This window comes from Bos indicus x Bos taurus, chromosome 1 (assembly GCF_003369695.1).
Source record: "Bos indicus x Bos taurus breed Angus x Brahman F1 hybrid chromosome 1, Bos_hybrid_MaternalHap_v2.0, whole genome shotgun sequence".
NCBI classification, from domain to species: Eukaryota; Metazoa; Chordata; class Mammalia; order Artiodactyla; family Bovidae; genus Bos; species Bos indicus x Bos taurus.
In genome coordinates, this window is record NC_040076.1 from 73,266,773 (window position 1) to 73,290,131 (window position 23,359).

Below are 23,359 nucleotides of genomic sequence, written 5' to 3' on the forward strand. Positions count from 1 at the left end.
GTCAGCATTTTCAATGAGCTCTCAGGTGATGCTGCTAATGCTGGTCCGTGGACGACACTTTTGGTAACGAGGCTAGGCCATCCCAACTCAGGTCTCCCCTTGGTTCCTCCAGAGAACAGCAGAACTTGCTGCATGGGGACACTGCAACCAGACCCTCCAGAGTGGGGCTTCCAGAGGAATAGAACTCCCTATGCTAAGAGATGACTTTGCAGGTTCATTCTGAGGTCAGTCAGTCACAATCTGGCTGAGAATCAGTCTTTACGAATGTTCACCCTTTTGCCATCTGATGCTCGAGTGGTTTCCCCTCTCCATCTCTCTGCCTCGCTCTCTGTTTCCAGCATCGGAAGAAGAAAAATTTGACAATGGTATAAGGAAGGACAGGTATCAACACTTAGGAAGCTACAGAACTGAATTGAATGAGCCTCATACTCTAGCTCATTAACAACATTTTATTATTTAGCAAATCTAGAATGAGTGCTGCAGCTAAATGAAGAAATATAAAGAATTTAATACACCTTTCTTAATTGAGCTGCACACCAGGGCCACCTTCCTGGTGGTAATATGGCACCAATAACCTCATTAGGAGAGAAGGATTGCTTATAGGACAAATCTTAGAAACTAAAACAGCAGAGGGATGTCCTTCAGGAGGACTGCTGCTGCTGCTGCTGCTGCTGCTAAGTCGCTTCAGTCGTGTAAGCTAAATTGAGCTGAGCAACGAGCAGGGGCCAGAAGGGCCCATCTGGACCTGGGACTGATGGCAGGACAACGCACCCTGTTCCATCTGACCTCAGTCTTGGGGACAAGGTCTGGTTTCACTCTTTCGGTGTTGTTTGGTCAGGAATGTAAACCCCGGTGGCTCTTGTTCTTCACTTTGTATAAGATCTACTGGAGAGGCTTGTTAGGAATTCATGTTCCAGGGCCCTACCTTGAAATTCTAGTCCAAGAACTCTGAGCTGGGCTCCAGCCAAAGCAGGCCATAGTAAGGTTCCTGAAGGCAGCTCACAGATGCTTTTTTTTTTTTAGAAATTATAGACAGGGTCCCAGTGACTTCACCCTAAACCCTGTTGAGTGTATGCAGGTTCCTTCAACACCATGGGTTTTCATCTTTCCAAAGAGCAGACCAAATGAACTTTGCATAGGTATGCTTCTTTAGACACAATACAGGTAATTTTCTCTCTGTCTCTCTGTCTGGTGTGGTCTGTGAGGTTGAGTAGCGGGCAGACTGAGTTTGACTATCAGCTTGGGCGTTTACTGGTTGTGTGACATTGGACAAGTCACTGTGCCCTTGGGGTTAAAGTTTCCTCCACTCAAAATGGGCACAGTCATTAGGAAGAACAAAGTATATGAACATGTTATTAGTCAAGGCATGCTATCTATTGGCAACTGTTGCCTGCTCTGTAATCTGAGAATGTTGCCCTTGAGGATGATTTGGGGAGTCTAGATAGCAAGTGGGCTCTCTTTCTGGCAGCTTTTCATGTTTTCCTTCCCTGAGTAACAAGAACTTCAACCTCCAGATTTTGTGTAAATATTGAATTTATAGCAATGGCTTTGTGGAGTGTTCCAGTTTCCTGGGTTGATGATTAATGTGGTTTCCTCAGAGTGTCTTGTGCCTTCTCCAAAGGCTTTTCCTGCTAGTCCTGTGAGCCGCACGAAAGTGAAATGTCATTTCTGCTTTTCTCTCGATTGTCATGTGGAGGTAGGACCAGAAGCACTCTGTATTACCCTGTAGGGCAGAAGAAGCATCAGCTGAGACATACATAGGGAGGTGAAATTAGGCTTAGAAACTGGAATTCCCTATTAGGACAGCTACCCTGATCCAAAACCTTGGCTGGCTTTTCATTGCCTATTGAGTCATGCACAGACTTCTCCGTCTGGATTTAAATGTCTTGTTGCCTGCCTTTAGCAGGCTTTGCTAATCCTGTATTCTATTTGTAAGTAACTTGCATCCCCAAAGTGATGAACACTCTTCAATCTGGACTTTCAATCCAGATGCTGTTCTGCAAAGCATCAGTCTGCAAAACCTCTCCAGTGGTCTATCTTGTCATTACAGCAAATTCAAAATATCCTCATGGACACCTATCAACTTGCCCTTAACTTCATTGCTCTTCCCATCTATCTGTTTGTGGAAGCATGATCTGGTCTTAGGGATTGAAGACTGGCTTGGAAGACTTGAAATCTCTTTCTTCTATCATCTGATCTTGCACTAGGACCCACTGCTTTGAACTATCTCGATATTAATAGTTATAAAACCTCTTTTCCAGTTCTTACAGCTCATACTGTTTCTTCTTCCTCCAAATCAACAATGAACTCTAACTTTATAGCTCATGGGCCTGGTTGGGTCTTGTGGAGGAGAACAGTTTGTGACCAGCACATGTGGTGCAAATAGAGTTTTTTTGATAGCATGAGACAAGTATAAATCCATGATGTGTAATGCCAAGTAAGTCCATACATAGTATGCTTTCATTAGGAAAAATACACCCTCTAGAACAAGCAGAGTTATTGCCCTGATCAGCTTCGCACTGATTGAAACATACCTGGGGTGCTTCTTATGTTGTGGTATGTGTATTACATACACATGTCAAAAACATTACCTTAAAGTCTCCCATTACTACTATGTTTCTATCAAAATTTCCCCCTGAATTTCTGAGAATTCTTGCTTTATTTATTTATTTTTTTTAGTTCTATATTGGTGACTCAGACAGTAAAGAATCTGCCTGCAAAGCAGGAGACCTGGGTTCCATCTCTGGCTTACGAAAATTCCCTAGAGGAGGACATGGCAACCCACTCCAGTATTCTTGCCTGGAGAATCCCATGGACAGGAGCCTGGCAGGCTACAATCAGTCCATGGCTACAAAACAAAGAGTTGGAAACAACTCAGCGACTAACACACATCTGACATATAATGATTCATGACAGTTATATTTTCTTTATGCTTACTTTGTTAATGTTTACCTAAATTTCATTTAAGCTTTTCACATTAAATTCTACTTGGATATAAACATTTTATCCTGATTTCTTTATAGATTGTTTGTATGTATGATGTATTTGCTAGCTTATCTTTCTTTAATCTGATACTTTATTTTAGGTATATATCTTGGGATAGCATATTGATAGGTTTGGTTTTTCAAATATGAGAGTTTATTATCATAGTTACTCTGTTAGTTTTTATTTGAAATAAGTCAAATTGTTTATGCTTTCTGTTGTTGTTGCTGTTGTTGTTGTTTTGAAGAGTTCTTTCTTGCTTTTTAAATTTATTTTCTGCTATGGTGTTTATATCTGTCTTCTTTCTCTTTTTTTTGTTTGTTGCTTGTTGTGTGCATGTGTTAGTTACTGGAATGTATAGGTCTTATTTCAAAATTCCACTTGGATTGCACTGAAAAAATTTGAAAGGGCCTATATTTTCTGAATCAATAATTAAAAAAAACGCTAGCTATCAACTGTTTTCTATGTAATGTTAGGAAATAAACACACTTTTGTTCTCCCCTTCCCTATTTTATTAAGTTCTATGTTCTATTTATTTAATCTTGGATTTTAGACCCAGATAGTACTCTCCCCCACCCCTGCCCAATGTTTGGTTTGCAAACATACAGAAAAGTTGAGAGGATGCTACATGAACACCCACATACCCAACATCTAGTTTCCACCATTGCCGTCATACTTTGTTTGATTTGCTATGTATGTATCCATTCTTCTGTCCATTTATCAACCCATTTTTTAAAAAAATGCATTTCAAAGTAAATTGAAGATATCAGAACACTTTGCTCAAAATATTTCAGCATGAACATTAATTATTTAATAATAATTATTAAATTAATAATTTAATATTGCTTGCAGTCTTTTTACCCCTTTGAGGTAAAGTTTGCAAACAGTGAAATACACAAATCTGAAATGTATTTTCATTGAATTTTGACAAATATATACCAGATGTTATTTTTTTTAAATTAGAGGATAATTATTTTACAATATTGTTATGGCTTTTGCCATACATCAAGATAAATCAGCCACAGGTATACCAGATGTTATTCTTAACATTATTTTCTTGTTCAATAATTATTATTTTGTATTTTAAAAACTCTTTTACAATCATGCTTTAACATTATTTTATATGATATAATTAAATGGTTTTAGTAATCACCATGAGTTCCATTTCATCAGAACTTCTCCATTCTTTATTTTGATTAACCTCAGTTGGCCAGAGTGTAACTTAAGTACCTTTTTTCAAGAAGGATGTGAGTGACTTACTTTAAGAGTCTCTGAGTAGCTAGAAATCTTCTTATAGTTCCTTCAGACATGAATGACAACTTGGATGAGCTTACAAGTCTTAACTGGCAATCTTTTGCACCCAAAACTATAGATATTTCTCTATTGTCATCTGATCTTTAATGTTGCAGGGCTGTCTGAGGCCTGGATAATTGTGAAATTCTTCTATTGTTCCTGAACTTGAATGTATCTAGTAATTGAAATCTTTGAGGTAATTTGCCAGGTACTCAGTGGGACCTTTAGAAGTGCAAATATTCAGTATTCCAATTATGACAGACGTTGGTAATATTTCCCCTAAAGGCACATTTCCCTTCTTAGCAACCTAATTCTTGATTTTCATATGCACATACAGCTATTTGGAATAAAACCCATATTTCTTAGACTCTCTTGAAATTTTGTGTTTATAAACTTCATTTCTGTCCCAGGCAGCTGACTCTGACCCTTATGGTTGTATCAGCTCAGGAAAGTTTTATTCTTTTATAGTTTTTTGTTATTTTGTTTTATTTATTCTGTTCTCTTTTGTTTTTCCCAGCAACATCTCTTATCTATATTTTCTGTCTTATCTGTTCTTTTAATCCAAATGATCTTTTCTCTTATTTCAATCACTTTGTCTTTTTTCTCCATACCCCATGACAGAGTTTCTCTTCTGTACCACTGATTTTGACTTTTTTGCTATGTCCAGTCTACTCTTTATTGTTTTTAATGAAAAATTTAATTATCTGTTGCTTTCTAAGTTTCCTTAACTCGCCTGTAAATCTCTGCCTTCTCTGGGCAGCAGCCTTTTCATCATTGCCTCTGGCCCTCCAAGCTTCCAGCTGAAACAGGGACGGCAATCAGGTTTGGGGGGCCTGGCCTCAGTCTCTGTGCCACTTACTTCCTGGATCCGTGGACTTCACAAGTCAGAGCGGTGAGATGGCCCTTAGCGTCTCCCTTCCTCTGGTCCCAGCAGCACCAGGTTGAACAGGATGGCCCCAGGCTGTCTACTTGCGGAAGGCACACTTTCCTGTGCTTGTCCTCCCTGCCAGCAAAGTTTTTTCTTAGTTTCTTCTTCTCTGGGTCCTTTCACAGGAGATCTGGTTATACAAGAATGTAAGCAATTAATTCCAATATTTTTTTACCCAGGAGTCGTAAAAGACATTCTTTAACATTTTTCATGTTGTAAGAACATTACATTATATGCTGTACATTTATTTAAAACTCCCTAGCTGTCCAGTGGTTATAACTGTGTTTCCAATGCAGGGGGCATGGGTTCAATCCCTGGTCAAGGAACTCTGATTCCACATGCCCCATTGTGCACCCAATAAATAAAATGACTTTTATAAAAAAAAATTAACCCTAGTCTTTGTAGGCAGAGGAATAGAGATGTAAGAGAACTGGAGTCCCCACTCAGTCACTCATAAACCATGTGATCCAGGTCATACGCTCTTCAGTTTACTTATCTGTGAAAGAAGAGTAATACTTTGGATTGAATGAGATGAAATACAATATTCGAAAGCCTTTTGAAGTTCTTAAAAGATAAAAAAAAAATACGTAAAAAATGGCAGCTATTCTTTTGGTGTTCTTTCTCTTTTTTGCTTCTCATGGGTTGGGTCCACGGTATGGAAGATTTTCTGTAAATCTTTGTCGGTTAGTTATTTGGAATGAATGTCCAGAAAATGCTGAAGAATATCTGAGGAGACAAAAGGGAGTGACAGAGAAATTAAACATATTATTACTGCCTTCTTTGGTATTTATAAGATTTCTTCTGTTTTGTGGTATTATCTGTCTAGAAAGTGCCAGAATTTTATATTCCATGTTAAAATTTTCTCTCTGATCTCTCCTTCTAACCTTCACTATCCACTTTCTCAACATTCAAATATTTTTGTTAAAAAGTGTTCTTTTAAAGACTTTTAAAAAGAAATGTAATTATCTACTGCTCAGTGTCACATTTCAGGTTGTCCCTTGGTACTTTCTGGAGGCTGAAAAATATGTTTAATTTCCAAATCTTCTTGGAAGTCACCCAGTAGATTCAAGCATGGAGGGCACGGTCCGAGTACAGGGTGTGCAAGGAGAGCATACTGCGAGCTGGCCAGTATCATTTATTATAGGCAGTCTAGCAGGTGCGTAAATAACTCCTCCTGGGAGGTTTTTCCGCTCAGCTTCCCAAAATGGCTCCATTTCAATACCCAGCAGTGACGCTGTATTCTCAGAATTGGATTAGCTAAGCACTGGGCAAGGTAAAAGTCACTAGAATGATCCAAAGGAAAGCTTTGCTCCTATATCAGCAGTATTCATTAGTATGAAACAGGCTTTTGTTTATTACAGATAGTAGGATTCACCAGCTAATTGAAAAATCTAGCTCTTTAAAGTGCAGGTGTACATTTCATGTTATACAGTTTAAGTCTATGTATGTCATGTCTGAGCCCTTACTACATTTCAGACCCTAGGCTAGGTGCTATGGAGGGCCATGATATGAGGGTGACCTAACCTCGGCTTTGGGAGTTCACATATTTGTTGGGGGACAGGGGCAGATGTATCATCTCATCACAGAACAGACTGAGAAATTAGAAATGTAAGCAAAATGCTGTTGGGTTAGAAAGGAAAACTTGGAGTTGCTTCTTGGTAGAGAAGAATTAAAACTAGGCATTCTTGCATTCATTTTTTCACACAGACAATTATTGAATGCCAAATTAGTTTCATGCCCTATGTCATGAACACTCAGGAGAGGGCCAATTTTACTTGTTTAATTATTTACAGAAGAATAAAGTTCAACAGGTAGTAAAGGGAAGGGAGGGCATTCCAGGGAGTAGGAGTTTAGCTGGGGCCTTGAGGCTACAGGGCGTGCCCAAGAGATGGGAAGGAGTCAGGTGTGGCCCTGACCCAGGATCTGCAGATGGGAGTCAGGGAGGAAAGGCTGTAGTGAAGGTAAGGTGGAAGATAGATCGGAATGAAACTGCAGAGGGTCCTGAAAGCGCAACAAAGGAACAACAAGTTCATATTTAAATCACATTTTAAAAAATTGAGTCATTCTAGAATTACTGAGATTGCTCCCATTTTGGAAGTACACTATCTTGGAATCAGACCACATTTTGAGCTGTGCCATTCATCAGATGGCACAGAGTTATGCAAGAGAACACACTGGTCGTGGCTAACACCCTCTTCTAAAACCACAAGAGATCACTCTATACATAGACATCACCAGATGGTCAATACTGAAATCAGATTGATTATATTCTTTGCAGCCAAAGATGGAGAGGCTCTATACTGACAGCAAAAACAAGACCTGGAGCTGACTGTGGCTCAGATCATGAGCTCCTTATTGCAGAATTCAGGCTTAAATTGCAGAAAATAGGAAAAACCACTAGACCATTTAGGTATGACCTAAATCAAATCCCTCATGATTATATAGTGGAGGTGATGAATAGATTCAAGGGATTATATATGGTAGACAGAGTGTCTGAAGAACTCTGGATGGAGGTTTGTAACATTATATAGGAGGTGGTGACCGAAACCATCCCAAAGAAAAAGAAATACAAGAAAGCAAAATGGTTGTCTGAGGAGGCTTTACACATAACTGAGAAAACAAGAGAAGTAAAAGGCAAGGGAGAAAGGGAAAGATATACCCAACTGAATGCAGAATTCCAGAGACGAGCAAGGAGAGATAAGATAGTCTTCTTATGTGAACAATACAAAGAAATAGGAAACAATAGAATGGGAAAGGCTAGAGATCTCTTCAAGGAAATTGGAGATATCAGGGGAACATTTCATTCAAAGATGGTTGCAATAAAGAATAGAAACTGTAAGGACCTCACAGAAGGAGAAGAGATCAAGAAGAGGTGGCAAGAATACAAGAGCTATACAAAAAAGTCTTAATGACCCAGATAATCATGATAGTGTGATCACTCGCCTAGAGCCTGGCATTCTGGAATGTGAAATCAAGTGGGCTATAGGAAGAGTTACTACAAATAAAGCTGGTGGAGGTGATGCAATTTCCCCTGAGTTATTCCTAAATGATGATGCTGTTAAAGTGCTGCACTCAATATGTCAGCAAATTTGGAAAACTCAGCAGTGGCCACAGGACTGGAAAGGGTCAGTTTTCATTCCAATCCCAAAGAAAGGCAATGCCCCAAAATGTCAAACTACTGTACAATTGTGCTCATTTCACATGCTAGAAAGGTTATGCTCAAAACCCTTCAAGCTAGACTTTAGCAGTACACAAACCAAGAACTTTCAGGTGTACAACCTGGGTTTCAAAGAGGCAGAGGAACCATAGATCAAATTGCCAACATTTGCTGAAAGCAAAGGACTTCCTGAATAATGTCTACTTCTGCGTCATTGACTATGTGAAAACTTTTGACTGTGTGGATCACAACAAACTGGAAAATTCTTGAAGAGATGGAAATACCAGATCACCTTGCCTGCCTGCTGAGAAACCTGTATGCAGATCAAGCAGCAACAGTTAGAACTGAACATGGAACAACGGACTGGTTCGAAATTGGGAAAGGAGTACATCAAGCCTCTATATTGTCACTCTGCTTATTTAACTTATATGCAGCACACATCATGCGAAATGCCAGTCTGGATGAAGCACAAGTTGGAATCAAGATTGCCGGGAGAAATATCAACATCCTCAGATATGCAGATGATACCACTTTAGTGACAGAAAGCAAAGAGGAACTAATAGAGCCTCTTGATAAAGGTGAAAGAGAAGAGTGAAAAAGCTGGCTTAAAACTCAACCTTCAAAAAACCAAGATCATGGCATCTGGTCCCATCACTTCATGGCAAATAGATGGGGAAAAAGTGGAAACAGTAACAGATTTTATTTTCATGGGCTTCAAAATCACTGCAGACAGTGACTGCAGCCATAAAAATTAAGACTCTTGCTCCTTGAAAGGAAAGCTATGACAAACCTAGAAAGCATATTAAAAAGCAGAGATACCACTTTGCTGACAAAGGTTTGTATAGTCGAAGCCATGGTTTTTCCAGTAGTCCTTTATGGATGTGAGAGTTGGATCATAAAGAAGACAGAATGCCAAAGATTTGATGTTTTTCAATTGTGGTGATGGAGAAGACTCTTGAGAATCCTTTGGACTGAAAGGAGATCAAACCAGTCAATCCTAAAGGAAATCAACCTTTAATATTCATTGGAAGGACTGTTGCTGAAGCTGAAGCTCCAACATTTTGGCCATCTGATGTGAAGAGCCAATTCATTGGAAAAGACCCTGATGCTGGGAAAGACTGAAGGCAAGAAAAGAAGGGGAGACAGAGGATGTGATGGTTGGATGGCATCACTGCCTCAATGGACATGAGTTTGAGCAAACTCTGGGAGATACTGAAGGACAAGGAAACCTGGGTTGTTGCTGTCCATGGGGTTTCAAAGAGTAGGACATGACTGAAAACTATATATATATATATATATATATATATATATATAGTGAGGGAGAGAGAAAGAGTTAGTGACTGAACAACTATATCCATCAGATGAAAAACTGTGGACAAGTCACTTAACCTTCCTGACATTCAGTTTTCTCATCTGAGAAAATCAGGTTTGTGCTGATTAAGTTAAAAGAGATAGGTGAAGGCACCAAGCACATTTGTCTGTCTTTGGTAGGTACTCAACTAGGGGGTGGCGGCTGGCAGGAGCTAGCCCACGTCCAAGGAGTGGTGGCTGTGTGGGTGCAGGAGGGCTGAGAGTCAGGAGGGGCGGAGGTGAGGAGATACCCCTTGTCCAAGGTAAGGAGCAGCCGTGAAGAGATACCCCACATCCAAGGTAAGAAAAACCCAAGTAAGACGGTAGGTGTTGCAAGAGGCATCAGAGGGCAGACACACAAACCATAAGCACAGAAAACTAGCCAATCTAATCACACGGACCACAGCCTTGTCTAACTCAATGAAACTAAGCCATGCCATGTGGAGCCACCCAAGACGAGTGGGTCATGGTGGAGAGGTCTGATAGAATGTGGTCCACTGGAGAAGGGAATGGCAAATCACTTCAGTATTCTTGCCTTGAGAACCCCATGAACAGCATGAAAAGGCAAAATGATAGGATACTGAAAGAGGAACTCCCTGGGTCAGTAGGTGCCCAGTATACTACTGGAGATCAATGGAGAAATAACTCCAGAAAGAATGAAGAGATGGAGCCAAAGCAAAAACAATACCCAGCTGTGGATGTGACTGGTGATAGAAGCAAGGTCCGATGTGGTAAAGAGCAATATTGCATAGGAACCTGGAATGTCAGGTCCATGAATCAAGGCAAATTGGAAGCAGTCAAACAGGAGATGGCAAGAGTGAACGTCAACATTCTAGGAATCAGCAAAATCAAATAGACTGGAATGGGTGAATTTAACTCAGATGACTATTATATCTACTACTGTGGGCAGGAATCCCTTAGAAGAAATGGAGTAGCCATCATAGTCAACAAGAGAGTCCAAAATGCAGTACTTGGATACATCTCAAAAATGACAGAATGATCTCTGTTCATTTCCAAGGCAAACCATTCAATATCACAGTAATCCAAGTCTATGCCCCAACCAGTAACGCTGAAGAAGCTGAAGTTGAACGGTTCTATGAAGACCTATAAGATCTTTTAGAACTAACACCCCCAAAAAGATGTCCTTTTCATTATAGGAGACTGGAATGCAAAAGAAGAAGTCAAGAAACACCTGGGGTAATAGGCAAATTTGACCTTGGAATATGGAATGAAGCAGGGCGAAGGCTAATAGAGCTTTGCCAAGAGAACGCATTAGTCAGAGCAAACATCCTCTTCCAACAACACAAGAGAAGACTCTACACATGGACATCACCAGATGGTCAACACTGAAATCAGATTGATTATATTTTTTGCAGCCAAAGATGGAGAAGCTCTATACAGTCAACAAAAACAAGACCAGGAGCTGACTGTGGCTCAGATCATGAACTCCTTATTGCCGAATTCAGGCTTAAATTGCAGAAAATAGGAAAAACCACTAGACCATTTAGGTATGACCTATATCAAATTCCTTATGATTATACAGTGGAAGTGAGAAATAGATTTAAGGGCCTAGATCTGATAGATAGAGTGCCTGATGAACTATGGACTGAGGTTCCTGACATTGTACAGGAGACAGGGATCAAGACCATCCCCATGGAAAAGAAATGCAAAAAAGCAAAATGGCTGTCTGGGGAGGCCTCATAAATAGCTGTGAAAAGAAGAGAAGTGAAAAGCAAAGGAGAAAAGGAAAAATATAAGCATCTGAATGCAGAGTTCCAAAGAATAGCAAGGAGAGATAAGAAAGCCTTCCTCAGCGATCAATGCAAAGAAATAGAGGAAAACAACAGAATGGGAAAGACTAGAGATCTCTTCAAGAAAATTAGAGATACCAAGGGAACATTTCATGCAAAGATGGGCTTGATAAAGGACAGAAATGGTATGGACCTAACAGAAGCAGAAGATAGTAAGAAGAGGTGGCAAGAATACACAGAAGAACTGTACAAAAAAGATCTTTACGAGCCAGATAATCACGATGGTGTGATCACTGACCTAGAGCCAGACATCCTGGAATGTGAAGTCAAGTGAGCCCTATTAGAAAGCATCACTACGAACAAAGCTAGTGGAGGTGAAGCAATTCCAGTTGAGCTCTTTCAAATCCTGAAAGATGATGCTGTGAAAGTGCTGCACTCAATATGCCAGCAAATTTGGAAAACTCAGCAGTGGCCACAGGACTGGAAAAGGTCAGTTTTCATTTCAGTCCCAAAGAAAGGCAATGCCAAAGAATACTCAATCTACCGCACAATTGCACTCATCTCACATGCTAGTAAAGTAATGCTCAAAATTCTCCAAGCCAGGCTTCAGCAATTTGTGAACCATGAACTTCCTGATGTTCAAGCTGGTTTTAGAAAAGGCAGAGGAACCAGAGATCAAATTGCCAACATCTGCTGGATCATCAAAAAGGCAAGAGAGTTCCAGAAAAACATCTATTTCTGCTTTCTTGACTATGCCAAAACCTTTGACTGTGTGGATCACAATAAACTGTGGAAAATTCTGAAAGATATGGGAAGAGCAGACCACCTGACCTGCCTCTTGAGAAACCTATATGCAGATCAGGAAGCAACAGTTAGAACTGGACATGGAACAACAGACTAGTTCCAAATAGGAAAAGGAATATGTCAAGGCTGTATATTGTCACTCTGCTTATTTAACATATGCGGAGTACATCATAAGAAACACTGGGCTGGAAGAAGCACAAGCTGGAATCAAGATTGCCGGGAGAAATATCAATAACCTCAGATATGCAAATGACACCACCCTTATGGCAGAAAGTGAAGAGGAACTAAAAAGCCTCTAGATGAAAGTGAAAGAGGAGAGTGAAAAAGTTGGCTTAAAGCTCAACATTCAGAAACTGAAGATCATGGCATCTGGTCCTATCACTTCATGGGAAATAGGTGGGGAAACAGTGGAAACAGTGTCAGACTTTACTTTTGGGGGCTCCAAAATCACTGCAGATGGTGACTGCAGCCATGAAATTAAAAGACGCTTACTCCTTGGAAGTAAAGTTATGACCAATCTAGATAGCATATTGAAAAGCAGAGGTATTACTTTGTCAACAAAGGTCTGTCTAGTCAAGGCTATGGTTTTTCCAGTGGTCATGTATGGATATGAGAGTTGGATTGTGAAGAAAGCTGAGCACCGAAGAATTGATGCTTTTGAACTGTGGTGATGGAGAAGACTTGAGAGTCCCTTGGACTGCAAGGAGATCCAACCAGTCCATCCTAAAGGAGACCAGCCCTGGGTGTTCATTGGAAGGACTGATGCTAAAGCTGAAACTCCAATACTTTGGCCACCTTATGCGAAGAGTTGACTCATTGGAAAAGACTCTGATGCTGGGAGGGATTGGGGGCAGGAGGAGAAGGGGATGACTGATGATGAGATGGCTGGATGGCATCACCGACTTGATGGACAAGAGTTTGGGTGAACTCCGGGAGTTGGTGATGGACAGGGAGGCCTGGCGTGCTGCAGTTCATGGGGTCACAAAGAGTCGGACGTGACTGAGTGACTGAACTGAACAACTAGGGTTAGTTCTCTTTCCCTCTCTTCCTTTCCTCCTTCTCCTTTCCCGCTCCCAGAGGAAAGTTTTGATGGAAAACACATTTCAGTAAGTTCACTGAATCCTCAAGCTTTATTCCTCAGTTTTTTCCTCATTTTTACCCCAGTGGTCCTCAGACCCAAGCAATCATCAGAATTACCTGCAGGATGTGTTAAACCACAAGTTGCTGGTCTCACCCCAGAGTTTCTGATTCAGCAGTTCCTGGGTGGGGCCTGAGAACTCACATTTTAACACATCCCCAGATGCTGTGGTGTGGGAAGCACACTGTGAAGACCTTGACTTTATCTTGTTTTGCCCTGGCGTAGACTTTGTTGGTCGCTTAAGCAAGAGCTTCTCCGTCATCCCTGCTGACAGAGCCCTGTGTTGTTCTGGGAGCATAGAAATGTTCTTTGATTTCACTGTCAGGTTTCTATCTCTGTGCCAGAAGATAATGATGAACTATCTAAACCAGTGATGCTAACCTCAGTTCCATTGGCCATTGATTGACCTGAATGTACATAGAGTGTCTCAAGAGATGTAAAGGTGAATCAACTGACAACCACCTCATGAAGAGAAGGGCTTCTGCCTCTTGCATCTTCTTTCTGAATGTGGACATACTGTTGCAGTTACACTAGCCGTCTTGGGACCAAGGGACGACAAGCATGGGGAAGAGAACCAACATGGCAAGGATGTTAGGCAGAGATACAGGAAGAACCTGAATTCCAAAGGCATCACTGGGTTGCATGCCCTGCGCTACCTACCTCAACTTCTTCAATGAGAAAAATATACATTAATTTTTTTGAAGCTGCCATAATCCATTCTTTTGTTACTGTCAGCCAAACACACTCATGACTGATACGACATGTTCTAGTTCTCTGATGTGGGTGGTACAGTTAATATTGACTTCACTTTGTAGATGAAGACACTGGAGGTTCAAACAATGAAGATGACATAATATATAGACGTAGAGCTTAGATTCCAACTCAGTCTTCCCAGTTAAAAGTTCTTGGCACTTTCCCACTGGCCTATAACTCAGCCATTCTAATGAATTCTTCCTATTAATATAAACTAAATAAATTCTATTTTCCCTTCTATTAAGGAAGAAGAAATTAATAAGTACCTACCTGTATGAGCTTTATTTGTGCCTCTGCTCTCAGCCATCTGGCTGTGATTAATTAATTATTTAAATAATTAATTCCTCCTCTATTTACATGTGTATGTAATATATATAACCTTTGATCTTTAATTGATCTTTTTTTTTGTAATGGAAAACCTTATATTCAGATTTTGTTCCTTCCAGAAAGAAGCAGTTCAGATTAACTTTGTGTCCTGGCTTTTAGACATAGGTTTCAGTTATACATCTACATTTTGGAGACCTTGAGTTTCTAATCAAAAGCCATTATGGATCAACACTAGTAATCTTCCAGAAAGCATAGTTGGACCCAGACTACTGTGTTAACCAGTCGAGTCTCTGACTTTGATATATCTTCTTAGCCCACCCACCCATTCATCATCCTTGGGCTCTCCCAGCTCTGCTACCCCAAGCTGTCAAGCTTAGTGCAGATGTATTGAAGAAACCAGTCCCCCAGTCACTCTAACACATATGTCTGTTCCTTCACTGCTTGTTAGGACAATGGGCCCCAAATCTTCTGAACCCCTAGGGAAGACTGAAATTCCATTTATTACTAGCCCTTAGGTTAGAGCTTGGTATTTATCATGGAGCTTAAATTAACTACCATCACTAACAATATTTCCTCTAGTATATGAAGAAATAATATTATTTAGCTCAGTAAAATTACTTTAAGAAATTCATTCATTTGGCAAATTTTTATTGAGTGTTATGTGTGCTACAGTGCTATCAGTACCATCCATTTACAGGGTCACTTATCCACAGTTTATAAAAGCATTTTCAGAGTATTAAAGGCTAGGGACTGAGTTACAATGGAGAGCAAAGTCAGTGCATATTGATAAAATATACTTATGGTACTGTTCACTTATTGTATTGTTCATAGAATATTTGTTCATACAATTATGAGAACACGCACATTGTGGTTTACTTTTTTACTACTATTATAAGGTAACATCGTTATGTTTATATGTGCATGCGTGCTAAGTTGCTTCAGTCGTGTCCGACTCTGTGACCCTGTGGACTGCATATAGTCTGCCAGGCTCCTCTGTCCATGGGATTCTCCAGGCAAGAATACTGGAGTGGGTTGCCATGCCCTTCTCTGGGGGATCTTCCTGACCCAGGGATCCAACCTGCATCTCTTTTGTCTAACCTTCATTGGCAGGCGAGTTCTTTACCAGTAGCATCACCTAGGAAGCCCATGTTTATGCATACATATATGCTATTACTTGCATCTTATTCCTATTTTCTGGTTGGAGATTTTTACCTCACCTCTTATCATTTTCTTAGTGCTATTATCAATAACAATGTAAGGAATCAATTTGATGCTGTCTTCTTATCTATTAAGGAAGAAGGGATTGATATGTCTCTTATCTGTTCTGAGCTTTACTTGCATTTCTGCTATCAGCCATCTGGCTTCTGATTGCTATTCATTAGCTAATTAATAATCCTAATCAAAATTTGCTGAGTGGAGTCCACCTAAGTTTGCCACTTTTGGAGTATGGAGAGATGGATAAGCTTAGGACTCTGTGAAAAGAGTCTCATCAAACAGTAAAAGAGAGAAAGTGTGCAAATATAACTGAAATGTAACACAAAAATCAAGTGATAAACATTACAGGAAAAGAGCAGATAGGAGACCAAAGGTGAAAGAAAGGCAGGATAATCAAAGAAGGCTTCATAGTGGTGGTGGTGGTGGTGGTGGTGGTGGTGGTGGTGGCGAGGTCTATGTTCTGGAAAGCTAAGGATATAGCGGGATTGGGGTATTTTGACTGAAATAGAGACTATGAGCTAAAATGTGGAGAAAACTCTCTTTTCTCTGTGCCTGAGAAGGCAACAAGCCCATCTATGTGATGGGGGTAATACATCTTGTTACAACAATAGGAAAGGATTGCCCCAGATACTGAGACTTGTCTGGAAAAGCTCTTGTACCAAACGGCCCCCTTGCAGAGGCTCAACCGTCTTCTGTGTAGAGGTTTGGGTGACATGGTTTGCACGTTTGTTGGAAAGGGAGGACCCTCATGGTTGTCCAGAGTGGAGTGAAGCCAGATTAGCTGACACTTGGAGAGGGGAAGGTAGATTCTTGGCTCAGGAAGCTTTATGTAATAATTTATATAATGCTGTTCCTTTTGAGATAGTACAAAAGAATGCCAGGAGGAGGAGGGGTGGTCAGACAGCAAAACAGTACTGTACTCAATACTTCCAACCAGCCCCTTTGAGTTATGTACAGTGTGCTCCCCACTCCAAGTTATGAGCAGCTGAACTGAATTAAAAAACAGTCCCTCCTTTGCTGCGACCTGGCCTGCCAAATTCTCAGCTGGCGTGAGTTTTTATAGCTACGTTATAAACCCCCCAAAAGTGAGGCATATAATGGAAACATTGACATAACTTGAACTCCACGGAGTGGCTTGTGCCACTCTAATTATCCTTACGTTCCATTGGCCCATTTCTCCCCCTCCACGGGCAGAACCTGCTGCAGAGGCGCTGCCTAACGGTCCAAGGGGCTGGAGAGTTGAAGCTAGGCTTTGCTGGGGATAATGAGACAGTGTCTGCTGGTGGGAAGCCCCTTGTTCCATACATATTAACCCCTCCCTTTTCCCTTCCTTCCCTTGTTCTTCCCCTGCACCGCCTCCCTCAACAGCCCCCCTCCAAAAAAAAAAAAAAGGCAGAACAGTTCAGTTGGTTGTAAAAATTAATGAGTTCAGATACAGACTTGCCTTATTCCGGTCCAGCTGCGTAACCAGGGCGATTCCGACCAGCATTCTAGACGCTGACATCAGCTCCACACCCCGGTACAATGCTGCTCTGTTTGATCTCAGAAACAGATCAGGCTCCTGGGCTTTATACATCCTGCTTCCTCCCTTCTAGACTCATTTTATTACCCACCGGGAGAGCTCATCTCACTGCTCTCCCCCTGGGCAGCTAATACCAGAGGATCAGGCCCTACAGCTGACTCTTCTTTTACCAGCTGGACACTTTGATCCAGCCTTCCTGGTCTGCTTGGAAGAGCCCCACCCCCACCAGGCGTTGACAACTGGTGGAGGACGAGAGTAATAATGATTTCATCACCTTCTCTTTGCACAGGACTTCACGATTTTCCAGGCACTTCCACAATCTTGTCAATATGGCCCAGGACCACCCTGGGCAATGGAGGTGGGACACCCATTTTAAAGATGAAGTCCGGGGTGGGGGCTCATGAGTGGTGAGAGCAGGAACTGATCCCAGAGTGCTTGACTCCTATTCTTGACCCATTGCTTGGACTCAATGTGCTCACCGCTTGGTGCATGTATTGGGCAAGGTGGATTGAGTTTCCATTGGTAAACGAAGTTGGAAGAAAGCTCTGTGGACCTCCTTTTCTCTGCTAAGCTAAAGGAGAGGGACAGTGACAAATCCACCTTCAGTTCAGTTCAGTTCAGTTGCTCAGTCGTGTCTGACTCTTTGTGACCCCATGAATCGCAGCACGCCAGGCCTCCCTTCCATCACCAACTCCCGGAGTTCACCCAAACTCATGTGCATCGAGTTGGTGATGCCATCCAGCCATCTCATCCTCTGTCGTCCCCTTCTCCTCTTGCCCCCAATCTCTCCCAGCATCAGGGTCTTTTCCAATGAGTCAGTTCTTCGCATGAGGTGGCCAAAGTATTGGAGTTTCAGCTTCAGCATCAGTCCTTCCAATGAACACCCAGGACTGAACTCCTTTAGGATGGACTGGTTGGATCTCCTTGCAGTCCAAGGGACTCTCAAGAGTCTTCTCCAACACCACAGTTCAAAAGCATCAATTCTTCGGTGCTCAGCTTTCTTCACAGTCCAACTCTCACATCCATACATGACCACTGGAAAAACCATAGCCTTGACTAGATGGACCTTTGTTGGCAAAGTAATGTGTCTGCTTTTGAATATGCTATCTAGGTTGGTCATAACTTTCCTTCCAAGGAGTAAACGTCTTTTAATTTCATGGCTGCAATCACCATCTGCAGTGATTTTGGAGCCCAGAAAAATAAAGTCTGACACTGTTTCCACTGATTCCCCATCTATTTGCCATGAAGTGGTGGGACCAGATGCCATGATCTTAGTTTTCTGAATGTTAAGCTTTAAGCCAACTTTTTCACTCTCCTCTTTCACTTTCATCAAGAGGCTTTTAGTTCCTCTTCACTTTTTGCCATAAGGGTGGTGTCATCTGGGCCCTTCCAAAGTGTGTCATTAATTTGTCACAGCCCACCCCTTCTGCAGAATGCTGCACTCCCTTCCTCTGATTCAAGAATAGTTATTTCCTGGGAGAATCAGAATGATCTCTTACTTACAGTGGTTCTGGAAGCACCAACCCCAGAGATGGATAGTAAGCAGTTGAGGAGATTTCGGAAGCAGCTAAAATGATGACCAGCCTCTTTAGAAATAAAACATAGAAGTATAAACCTTATTACAGGGGGAGTTTCTTTCCAGAGTTTGGGGTAAATGTTTTAGCAAGTACAAATTTAGCAGAAAAGAGGAGTGCAGAGGTCAGCCTCGGTTTCCTGTGGCTGCCATACAAAGTACCACAGACTGTGTGCTTTAAACATCATACAGTATTCTCTACCAATTCTAGAGGTGAGGAGGTTGAAATCAAGGGCCATGCTCCCTGTAAGATCCTGGGTTGACACCGTCCTTAGCTTTTCTGAGCTCCTTGTGCTGGCCAACAATCCTTGCCTTGTGCTGAGACACCCCAGTCTCTGTCTCTCTTGTATCTGGCATTCCCCTGTCTTCACAAGGTGTTTTCCTCTTCTTATAAGGACACCAATCATACTGAATCTGGGTCCACTGTAAATTAAGATGAGACTGGAAAATACTGTATGTGTGGGGTTCCTAACCCAATAATGGTTGAGGGTCTTTCTAGGAAGAGAGATGTAAGTTGATAACATCTACAGAAACCCTGGGCTTCCTTGGTGGCTCATCTGGTAAAGAATCTGCCTGCAATGTGGGAGACATGAGTTCGATCCCTGGGTTGGGAAGATCCCCTGGAGAAGGGAATGCCTACTCACTCCAGTATTCTGGCTGGAGAATTCCATGGATTGTGTAGTCCTGGGGGTCACAAAGAGTCAGACGTGACTGAGCAACTTTCACTTCACTTCCCAGAGACCCTACTTCTAAATAAGGTCACTTTTACAGTCTTGAAATTCTCTGAGAGCATGGCTCAGAGCTCCTGACTCCCCTCCATGACTCTTCTCCCTTGTCCTAAGAATGAGCCTCAGTGAGGTTCTCCAACCTGGGCGAGGACACCACTTGGGAAACTGAGGAAAATGAGCTGGTTTGCAGGTTCCCACACCTACGTTCATCCCATTACATCTTGTCTTCGGTGGACTTTGAGCATTATTGAACACTCCCCTTGATTTTTGGTGAAGGTGCTGGGAACCAAGACCAGCAAAACTGCCTCTCGGAACCTTCCAGTAGCTCATCAGCCGACCCAGAAACACAGCTTCGAGGTCCTCACTCTGGGTCTCGGGCTCTGTGTGCCCCCCACCCCCCAACCCCTTATGCCTCTGCATTATCAGCCCTGCTCCCTTTAAAGTTGCCTCAAATTGTGTTTACCGTAATCTTCCATTGTTTCCATTTTCCTTTGCCCCTTTCTTTTGTAGAGTACATAAACCCAACATGTTTAGATTTGCTGAGCAGTCTCATGCTTTTATAGTGGCTTAAAAGGTATTGACTTGTGAGTTTCTCTGTGCCAGTCACAGTGTTCACTGTGGGAAACCACAGAACACCAGGGAAGTTGATGTTTATTCAATTTTAGCGGGTTTTAAGGCATTCCTCAGACCATTCATATTATAAATATCAGATTATAAATTGTCCCTGAAGCTATTAACATGCCAGAAATGACCGTCTCTCAGCATCTAAGCTACACATTTCAGACTGCCTCCTGTCCCCAGAAATGACTTCCATAAACAGCCTTCAATAAGCCACTGTAATGGTTCTGAAATGGGAACAACATGGTCATTCCATCATTTGAACCCCTCCCGCTCTGAGACTGGAAATGCACTGCTGTTTTCTGCCAAGGCTCTGATTTATGAGATGCTCTATGAGTTCTTAGTTTGATGTATATGGCTGGCTGCCCTCAATGCACACGACTTGCTGGAATTCTTTTTCACATGATTAGATGGATCACATTTATGGTATATAGTTACTGTTTGAATATGCAGGCAATCCCAGCTTTGAACAGTATCAGTTGACTAAAACACGTGCCTCTTAGAATGTGTCCCCACTTGCGCGGTTCCCTGGTAACCGCTAAGTCAGGACACAAGAGTTTCTGTACATGTTTCAGTGAACGTGGTTCCAGCGCAAAGGACTAGTGTAGCTGCTTTTTAAATAAACTTTGGATAAGGAATGTGATTATGGCAGTTCTCATTTCTTTAACAAATAGTGAGTACCCATAGGGTCCAAGGCGCCAGACTTGTCTCTGTTCTGACAACTGCCACAGCGAAATGGTGGAAAAGGTCAGATGATGCACAGAAATCACTGAATGAAGACAAAGAAGTGAAAGCTGCAAAAGGTAAGCGCAGCAGGAACTCAGAGCAGGTGTGGTCTTTTTCTGGGGGCGGGAGAGAACTTGTGCGGAGGAGTTAGTACTTGAATTGAGCCTTGAGAGAGGAGGGCATTTGGGAAACACAGAAGAGGGAAATGGGAGGTGGGCACTCCAGGCTGACATAAGCAGCACAAGCAAAAGCACAGGGGTGAGAAACCCTGAGTCCCAGAGCTGGGAATGTTTAAATGACAACCGGTGGGTGACATTGTCTGAGGAGGGAACCTCTGCTTCGAAAGCTCACATACTAAGGTGGATGGTGAGACCCATCATGTATCAGGGACCGCTCTGTGCTGTCACCTTCAGGGCCTTGTTTGATGCCCAGAACAAATCCATGAAGGAGGGAACCTGAGTGTCCCCATTTTATAGATGAGGAAGCAGAATCAAAAGGCAAAGACCCGCCCACGCCTTTACAACTAGCAAATCACTAAGCAAGGAGAAGAAGGCAGGCTTCCAGAGGTCCAATCTGCTCAGTTTTCTACTGGCTACCCTGAGAAATCAGTGACCTTGACAACTGTACTTGGTTTCTGCTGAATTGTCCAGCTGTGGAACACATTCATATTCACAAAAAATATTGATTATTATAGCTAATTTCTCCCTAAGGAAACACTCATTGAGGAGAAAATGAGAAACTCAATCTGTGCACTAACGGCTTTGAGTTTTGCTGCTTACTTATTTCTTCTATGCTTACACTTTGAAAATTAATGTCAATTGGATTTTAGAAAACTGTTCCCCACGGTTGTTAAAAATAAGAATAATAATAACAGCCCCAATTAAAGGAGGCTGTGGCACCAAGCTGTCTTCCATTTTCCTTTTGTTTAGCCAGTGATTATTGCAGGACCATTGTCCTGGTCTCCTCTCAGCAAGGGTTGATATGTCTCTAAAAGCATATTGCCTCCATGTCCACTTCCGTCTTCTCAGGTTTACCTCGAACATCACAAAGAAACTTCTCCATCAATCACTTTCTGACAGATCAGTACAGATTTAATCCCAATCTGAGTATCGGAGAGCCAGCGAGATGGGGCTGTCAGGCGGCTCACACTGGCTGGTCTTAAGCCTTTGACCGAGTAAACACAATCTTAAAGGATTGGGGAGCTTGAAAGTAAAACTGTAAATGATCCCATCTGTGATTCTTGGCTGATGATTCCTCTGGGGTGGACCAAAGAGGGGGAAATCAGAAGCAAGGGTCCGCTTTGCTTTAAACAAAATATCGTTACCCTTCTAGCATCTTCCTCGCTTGGGGTATTTTCCAAGTGAAAGTTCATTAGGAAGACACGAAAGCACGTTTTGCTAATATCCATCAAAGAGAGGGGTTCAGTTTCAAAGTGCAGAAGAAATACAATAGTGTTGAAGCAAAATACATGAAAAAGATCTTATGGCCCCCGCAAGCGAGAAAGAAACAGGGACTGGTGACTTAGGTTTTTTTTTTTAAGTCAATCTTTATTTGGGACAAAAGATTGAGTCCCAGGAAAATGAGTGTCTCCTGGGCTTTCTCTTATTTACATTAGGCAGCCTGAACCAAACATTTTGGTGTATTTGTAAATGTTTGGGTTTCCCATTTCATATTTTCTCCTGTTGGCACCAAAGCTGAAGGGCTCAGAATTTCTCAAACAAGGTTCTTACCCACGGTGATGACTATTATTAACATGTATTGATCTAGAGGATATACAGAAACAGGATTAAGTGCAGATCCGGAGCCCAGGGATTAGGTCTGGCTGGAGAGCAGAGTGTAAACAGGGGATGTCTGAGTGGTGGGGAGCAGGGGGGCTCATTAGAGGTCTGGGCCAGGAAACAGGGTGGCTTTGTGTCTGTCCTCAAGCCAGGGAGTGGGCCTGAGGATGGTGAGCATGAGCCAGGCTCCCTGGCTTGGTCACGGCTCTGAAGGCCAGAATGTCCCTTCCTGGGGATCCCTAGGGGTGCTGGGCAAGTTCCCAGGATGACATATCTCTCTGTAAGGAGCATCAGACCAGAGAGAGGAGAGCTTTCTCTTTTGTCCAGCATTTTGCTGAGGAAACCCCAGCTGGTCTCAAACTTGCTCCTCAGAGGAGCGGTTCTCCTTCATGCCAGAAGGATCTGTCTCCCTTGGCGGCCATGGAAAGAGTAACTTGTTTCCATACTTCAATCCCCATTCATTGTGAACCCTCGTCTCCACCCCTGCTCCCCCAACCATAAAATACCTCTTTCAAAATAAGACCTTGGGTGAACATAAAGCTCTAACTCCCCAGGAGAAAATCCACCATAAGAATTCAGGCTGCCTTAAAAGAGAATAAAATTTTGCCACATGCAGCAACATTATTCTAAGTGGAATAAGTGAGACAGAGAAAGACCAATACCGTATAATATCACTTATATGTGAAATATAAAAAATATAAAAAGCTAGTGAATGT

General features: G+C 42.0%; 1 long non-coding RNA gene across 1 annotated transcript; it reads right to left on the bottom strand.

Moving 5' to 3' along the window:
* Window positions 1-435: 435 nt before the first annotated feature.
* LOC113890272 lies at window positions 436-17,406 on the bottom strand. Its single transcript, XR_003510478.1, has 3 exons — window positions 17,139-17,406; window positions 5,135-5,929; window positions 436-1,723 (listed from the first exon to the last, which is right to left on the bottom strand). It is a non-coding gene; the product is annotated as an uncharacterized LOC113890272 (long non-coding RNA).
* Window positions 17,407-23,359: the final 5,953 nt, after the last annotated feature.